Source organism: Rhipicephalus microplus, unplaced genomic scaffold, assembly GCF_043290135.1.
Source record: "Rhipicephalus microplus isolate Deutch F79 unplaced genomic scaffold, USDA_Rmic scaffold_21, whole genome shotgun sequence".
Classification (NCBI taxonomy): Eukaryota; Metazoa; Arthropoda; class Arachnida; order Ixodida; family Ixodidae; genus Rhipicephalus; species Rhipicephalus microplus.
The window spans coordinates 3,277,827-3,285,997 of NW_027464594.1; the positions used below are offsets into that span (position 1 = coordinate 3,277,827).

At 46.4% G+C, this 8,171-nt stretch overlaps 1 pseudogene; it reads right to left on the reverse strand.

The window, feature by feature from the left end:
* Window positions 1–6,334: 6,334 nt before the first annotated feature.
* On the reverse strand, window positions 6,335–6,447 carry LOC142785422 (U5 spliceosomal RNA; annotated as a pseudogene).
* Between the last annotated feature and the right edge of the window lie 1,724 nt (window positions 6,448–8,171).

Below are 8,171 nucleotides of genomic sequence, written 5' to 3' on the forward strand. Positions count from 1 at the left end.
TTGATCACATCTCATGTTACTGGCCGGCACACGAAAACGAGAGGCTTCCCCTGCGCAGTGTTTTAAATCAATAGGACTGAAGTGGTTTCACTGTCGAGAAAGTATTGGGACCATGGCACTGCCCATCCTATTTCTGAAAGGCAACGAAAGCACTGCTGCATTTTGTCAAAGACACCGGCCTGTTTCATCGTTTGTGCTGGTGAAAGTGTTACTCGTCGGCCCAGTCAGTTACCTTTTCTCACATACTCTATAACTTTCCTTCCCCTCTCTCCTTCCCCAGTGTAGGGTAGTCTACCGGGGCAAAGCCCTGGTTAACCTCCATGCCTTTCTCCTTGTGTTCTCACTCTTTCTGTCGAAAATGACGCCACAAAATCTGGACGAGCTTTACAAAAAAAAAAAAAACGTGGCTGATTTCTCTTTCTATGAATTGTTATAACACGTAAGTGAAATGCGTTTTCACATAGGTAGTTTTGCGCCCATTGTGCACTGTTTCGTCACAAGGCCCTGCGAATGAATGCTACGGCAAGAGAGTGCGAAGTCACGCGGAGGATAGCAAGTGGCTCGATACTGGGAGCAGGCAACTGTAGCAAGAAGCCTGAGTGAAATGAGCATACACAGGACGAGCGCCAATTTACTACTGTCTCGGCTCGACACTTAAAGCACGCAGTTCAAACAAAGAAAAACACGCACGAAACGAACGCACAAGATAAGTGTGAACAGCTGTCTTCATCATCGTGTGGGAGTGGCGCGCGCCTTTAGCGAACGCGACCGCGGCTGCAGGCTAATGGACCTTCGTGCTCTCCGAATCATGGTCTGATAAGCGCGCGTGGAAAAGAAGCCCCGGCCGCTCCGTGTGGGCGACGCTCATCGAAACGAGCCCGTCGCACCAAGTCGCGACTGATCACGAAAAAATTGGGTGATTGAACGTCCCCGGACGCCCCCTTCTGGCTACGCTCTTTCCCTACCGGTACAAGTTCTTGTTTAGAAAAAATTTATTTACAGCATGTACAGAACACAAAGGCTTCATACCATTCCAGTAACAGGGCATATACACCTCGGCACATCTATATTTCACGACTAACATCACTACGTTACAGTGAAGACATTTGCTCTAATATACATGACAATGTTGGCATATATGTACACAAGAACTCAATGCGATATCATGATACACTGGTATAACGATACAATAGATGCAACGAAACACGATATGTAACAAATGAAATCATATGAAACAACTCAACGAACGCTGCTCAGCACAATTTCTTAGAGGCGAAGCTCCTTATAACGGCACTCGTTCGTCCCTCGTAGCCGTTGTAGTATGTAACAAGAATAACATTTTGACCTACAAGGTGGCGCTGGTGAGTCATTTCTTCAAAGCGTTGTTGAAGAATAAAAAAATAGTGTTCAACTTACATGCCAATGGCTGCTAATGGGGAATTAATCGGAGGAGTATTCGGCTTTTAGTTAACGCGCACGCTGTGATCCCCATTAGCAGCCATTGGCATGTACATTGAACAATATCTGACAAGAAAGGGTGGCTACGTCATACTCGTTAGGTGTAACCTCCTTAACTTTAGAAATGTTTAGCGAGCGTTGAGCCGCAGTGCCATCAATACAATGAACTAGTATATACCATGAAATCAAGGTGGTTAAATGTGGGAAATAGACCCCAAGCGCAAGCCGTAAGAAAGTGAGCGTGTGCCACTTTTTGTTTAGTCCTTGGAATTTCCGCTGGATGGTGGTGCTTCTATATGGGGAATAGGGAGCCTTCATGTGCGCGTCTCCGTGTGCGCGTCTCCGTGTTTGAGGGTTGTGACAACTCCGATCATGTTTCTTACAACTGGCTAAAATGGCCCCCATACTTGACGGGCCACCATGTTGGTTCTGAGTGGTCGCTCATTTACATTGACGGCAGCGTGGCTTTCAACGAGAAGACGTTTTTTTTTGTATAGCAAGTGCTGAAGGCTGAAGGGTTGTTTTCTGAAGTTAGACATGGTTTGGTAGAACAGAAAAGACAAGTTCGTGACTCGAGTTTGTGTAAAATACTGTTAAAACAGTTCGTTTCTCCCACTTGGTAGACCCACCACATTGGCGGAGTGAGGTTTTTTAGGGAGCCTATTTTTGCGAGGGGGAGAACATCGATGTCACTATGAATGGACTTCAATGTCTGCGTGCCATTCATGAAGCATATTCACCTTAGCACTGAAAACAACTCAAAGGCCTCTTCGTGCAAGGCTTGAAACCGTGCTGTTTATATGATGGAACTCAGTACCACTTGAAAGGCAGAACAAACAACCGGGTAGCTCGTGATGTTCTCTGTAAACCGAATAGCTCAGCTAGCCTGTTTCTAATACCCTAAACATTACGTTTCTCCGTAATATAATTTCCTACAGCAAGTTTAGTTCCTGCGAACGAATCTGTACAATAACTGCTTAAACATTTTACAAGCTGTAAGCATTACCCAAAAAAGTAGGGCATTCAATCACCTTACACCGCCCTCCCCATATGCCCACAAGCCTGTATATTAGGCTAGAAGAAAAGCAAAGGGGAGCAACAAGGGACAAATCAAGTTTTTCCAGGTCAGATGTTTTTGCAAACATCATCCAAACGGCATCTGGCCTTGTGTCTTCAAACCATCCTGCCTCCTTTGCTGGAAGCTTGTGTCCTCACAGTGGGCCTAGAGTAAAGCAATAAGACAAAAAATCTTACACGGCTCCGACCACATATACGGAGACCATACGCATTTTCTCTACAAGCATTAAATAAAAGCGGAGTTTTCGATATCAAATCATCTGTGTGTTTGGTTTCGAAACAAAAGGACGACACAAATAACGATGCACCACATAGGACATATTTGAGTTATGGGATGACAACCGACTTGCTTAGTGCACAAATACAGCTCCGTTTAGGACCGACAGATAGACACAAGGATGGATGGGCACGAACAGTATATCTGTCGCATTCTATGTTAAAGAGAAGTCCTGTTAGTAATTAGTAAGCACGTTTCGGCGTGGTTGCGCATTTCATTGAAGCGAAGAACGAATACCCCAAGGCAAGCCACACAAAAAGTCAGTTGCGTTGCAACTGTGCAAGACAAGTGCCTACAGGGAACGCGTTCATTGGCTCGTCCGTCTACCTCTCCAAATGCCCTTCCTCAGCAACCGAGGTAAAATTGCAGGAATGCGAACATCTGCAAGAAAAGGAAGAAGTGAACGGGAGCGTTTGTAGGTGGTTTACGGGCCTAGCGTTTTCCGCGATGAATGCAGTGACGGCTTCGGAAACCGATAAAGTGCAGATTGTGAATGCATGCAGGACCACACATGTCTAGTCATATAATTTAATTGAGGAACTGCGCTTCGTCTACAAGGATAAACAAGCATACTCAACCATCTTCCGTTCGTACAGCGTAGCCAAACGAAGCCTAATTCATTATTATACTGTGCACGTTTTCGTGCTTACTTTGCTCAAACTGCTTTTCGTTGCATGGGTAAGTCAGCCATTTCACGAAATGTGCGGTGTTATACTCAACCCACTCGCAATGCAATGGGTACTCACCTCACAAATTCGGCGAGAAGTAGTCGCCTCGATGCAGTCTCACTTCACTTGTGTAGCCCAGCGTTTCCATTGGCTAGAGCAAGTCGGGAAGTGGGAAGTTCTCCAGATGGTTTTGCATTGTGGCACCCAGCAGCATGGCACGCAGCGCCCTGGCAAGTTTTTTTATATGTGGTTAGCACGAGGATGGTGTCGTAGCGGAAGCTACGTCTATGGGGTAATCAAACGCAACTCATACCGTAGCTTGCACACCCGCACCAACATTCAGCTGGTGCAGTGCGACGGAGCAGGAACGCCTGGCCGCAAGAACCAACAGGGCGCCTGTTGCCACGGAAACCGGGACTGGCAAAAAATGTGTTTTAGCGGGCGGCGGCAAGTGGTGGGTAAGGCTGACACCACCGTAAAACATGGAGACGCGCGCACATGAAGGCTCCCTAATGGGGAATATATGATGAAAAGATACGATATGGGGGTACTTGGAGTGTTGAATAGATTGACGAACGGACATACAGACAGATGCATGTTTGGACGCATGAACGGACGCAGGGAAGGATGCATGGATGAACGCAGAGACGGACGCAAGAAAAGACGCACGCACGAACGGGCGGATGGACGCATGGATGGTCACACAGACGAATGCATGGACGGACGGAAGCAAGAACTAATGGACGGACGAATGCTTCGCCCAACTCTCCATCATTCACTCCGTGGATATGCTGCCAATATTTTCTTCAAATCCACTTCGAGCACTTTAATGCGCTGAGCAACGTGAGCAAAAGAATATCTGTAAATGTTCCCCCTGGGAAACAGAGTAGCGCGTTAGATAGACCTCGCCGCTAGCACCTCTGTTGGTTTATACACTTTCGTGCGCTCAAAAAGCAATTTTTAGAGAGAAGACCAACTCTCTGGTGGCGTGGCCGCTAGCACCCGCCGCACCATAACCACCACCGCTATTCTGCCGCAGAGGAGTTCGGTGTGAGGGGCGTTGATGGCATGGTCCGGTAGGGCTGAATATTTTGTGAGCGCGATGTAGCGGTGCTGTGTGTTTTAAAGACGATAGTCTTTCTCGGGGACCTTCGACGCAAAAAAAAATTTGGTCTAACTGTCTGTCTGTCTGTCTGTCTGTCTGTCTGTCTGTCTGTCTGTCTGTCTGTCCACTCTTAACGGCATCATGCACTTCAAACGACCGACCTCATCCGCAGCGACCACCTATGTTGCTCAAGGTTAGTGTTCATGCTTGTGCAATCGTCAAATAAAAAGCAATTGTTGCGTATGTCTGGCGCACCACAACACGCATAAATTCTGCATTTGCATCTCTTACTAGAAAAAGCATGCAGAAGAAATTTTAAGGACCGTAGCGCTTATCACGCTGCGCGTACCATGCAACCCTTGCTCGGAACAACGAGTGTTTCCAACGCTTTACTAAGAAGAGATGGTGGTGGCACCTACCCGTCGCCTCACGTTCTATACGTTATCATTTCTGAGATGTGCGCACACACCCCTCTCAGAGCCACGCGCTTTGTTTTCTATGAAAACTGCCAGATGGCGCTCATGTCTTACGTGTGACGCGACTTGATGCGCTCGTTCGCCTCCGCTTCACGCTCGACGCACTCTAACGCTGCGCCTACAGATTACCTCTCATAAATTTTTTGCGCAGAACATCAGATAAATGTGTTGTTCACTCTCTCCACACGCAAGATTATCGTATTTCAACGACATTTGCAGAAACATTCAGATACGTGGCCAATTTTTTTTTGTTCGACGCGAAATACTTCAAGTATGTTGCTGAGGCGAGAGACATAAACGTTACGTTCATGACGTCACATCGTCGCTGGAAGCTCTAAAATTTGTTCTCTGTGAAATGTGTGACTTGGTAATCATAATAACCAGCAGTGTTGTCATTGGCAATCTTTTCACTTACCCGCAGATGTGCGAAAAGTCCGAAACAATTTCTGTCTTTTCAAAAAAATTTGCAAAATAGGTGCGACACTCAGAAAAAAAATTTTAAAATGTTTCTGAGGAGTCTAAGTGGGCATAATTTATATGTGTTGGCCATCGACATCAACATTCCAGATTGAAGGTGTCGGAAGCTCACTCTCATTTAAGCTTTATGAAGAATGCGGAAAAGAAACACAAGATAACATCCTTATAATACTAATTAACAAGGCATTTCGGCTTCAGAACACGAGCCCTGTGAACAATGCAGTTCACGAAACATTTTTTTGTTTAAGATTTTTTCATCGCCAGCTTTTAGCTTGATTACATTCATGGTCCTTCGCAACAAGATTGGTTCCGTCGAGCTCTCGTTTGACTCATCATTGCTTTAGAGTTAGTTAATCAATCTCTGCCAATTATTATTTATCATAAAATGATTGCCTTGATCAACAACATTCATTTGTTATAGAGGGTGTTAGCGTATATTAAAATTCTAGCCCGATTGAGCTGGAGGACCATGTTTTTAAACTTCGTTAATCACAGCACTGTCGATACCAGCAATACAGGGCCCAGCGTAAATAAATTTCTGCAGGAGTAAACAAGAAATGGCCTGCTCAGGCAAGAGGCCGGTATATAGGGTTGCGTTCAAAAGGCACTGACAGTCCACCCCGTTGGAAGAGCTGGTCATGAATATCGCGGGAAAAAAGTGCCACCGTAGTATCCTTCGGGTGTGCAGTCAAGCAACGAAAATTGACTAGAATTGTAACCCCAGCGGTTAGTGTAAGTCAACAGACAAAAGCATTGAAGTCTTACTTTTGATTTTTAAAGTAGGCCTCATCCAAACGGGCAAGGCCTCCCAAAAATTGGCCTATAGGCTCATTAGAGTGTCCTCCCCCACGGCAATCTTTAGTAAAAGGCGAAAGATTGATGCGACGAGCTGAGGAAGGGCCTGAGCGATGAGTAATGCACGGACCACACTCCGGGGGTGCTGAAATAAAGCCAGAAAACTTGGCCAAGTTTATGTAGAAGTTATTTGCACATTTACGCCTTTAAAATAAAAAGTATTTATTGTCGTAAAAACTTCTCTGCATCACTTACTATAATAACGTATGCCTTTTAAGTAACTGAAGTCAAATATAGCCACGTTCCTTTCAGTTTAGGCTTCTATGCTGGTGATAAATGTATGCAGCCGTGTACGCTTCCATCGAAGTTTGTAACTGCCGGAGTAGCGGCACGTGAGCACGCGTCTTTATCATACTTGGCGCGCTACGTATTTCGTTTTTTTTCTGAGATAATTTGAGAAAGCGCACTGCTAGGAGTTCAATACGATAGAATGCGTGCGAGTCATAAAAATTCAAAAAATTAACTACTAATTATTTAGTGGTACGTGATACTGTGTGCCCTCGTACAGTGCGCTCATCGTTATCCTAACGTCGGTGCCATTGCACTTGTATTGTATCCATGACAAAGGTAGCTGGGACAGTCTGCGACCAAAAATGAGGAAGACGAAGTGTCTCTCTAACAGAACGATTAGTCCCTCAGTTTTTCTATCTTTTGTGGATAACATTGTGTTCACCAGCCAAGTACGGGTTCCTGCCGGTGGGCGGGGGAGATGGAGTCGCACGCGGGTCCGCCAGACCCCACGAATCCCGTGGAAGCCGCCTCTAGGAAGCGCAACGGTGCCGATAGCGACACTGACAGTGACCATGCCATGAACTATTATGGAAGCAGTGAAGAGTCCGGTGACGACACCTTCGAGCTGGTGAGGAGGCGCAAGGCGAATAGACGGTTTCTGAGCACGCCATCCGATTCGAGTGCGTCCACCATAAGATCTTCGCGTAGTATCGATGTATTCACCATCCTGTTCAAGCCAGTTCTCGCCACGGCCAACATGAGGCGTGCAGCAGGCAGGCCTTGTCTGCACAAATGGAGGCACTGGTGCCAAACGAAATTAAAGACGTCAGAGTGAACACGTGCAAGAATGTTCTAGCCAATGACGTTAACCACGCGGCTACGCTGGGCTTTTTGCGCAAAGTCACAGAGCTCAATGGCATCGCACTCTGCTCTCACATACCGCTCGAAAAAGAAGTCAACGCTGGAGTAATTTATGATGTTGACGAGACAATTGTCAACACAAACATGCCAATACTGATCAAGCCCGCTACAGAAGGCACCATCATAACAAGTGTTTTTCGTCTCAGCACGCCACGTTGCGTGAAGATCATATTCAGGGGTGAAACCCTCCCGTCACATGTGAAGGTGGGACACTTTCGGCACGCTGTTCGTTCCTTCGTAGCGAGGCCAATTCAATGCAGAAAATATACGAAGAGGGGTCATGTGAGCAGCGTGTGCAAGAACACCACCGTTTGTGCCCGATTCGCTGAACCTCACGCCACTAGCACATGTCAATCCAATACACCGAAGTGTATGAATTGTGACGACCCTCACGATGCATCTTCGAAGGACTGTCCGATTATTCGAAGAGAAATGACAGTGCTGAAGAAAATAGTTCAGGATAACTCTTCTCACCGGGAAGTAGCCGCATCTGTTAGACGACGACAATCGCGTCATCGACGGCGCTCCAAGACATCCAAGACTCCGTTGTCTCGTGAACCGCGCCCAAAGTCGCCTCCACTTCTGTCTCCGAGAACAAGCGAAGTCAGGTCGAAGGATAACGAAGC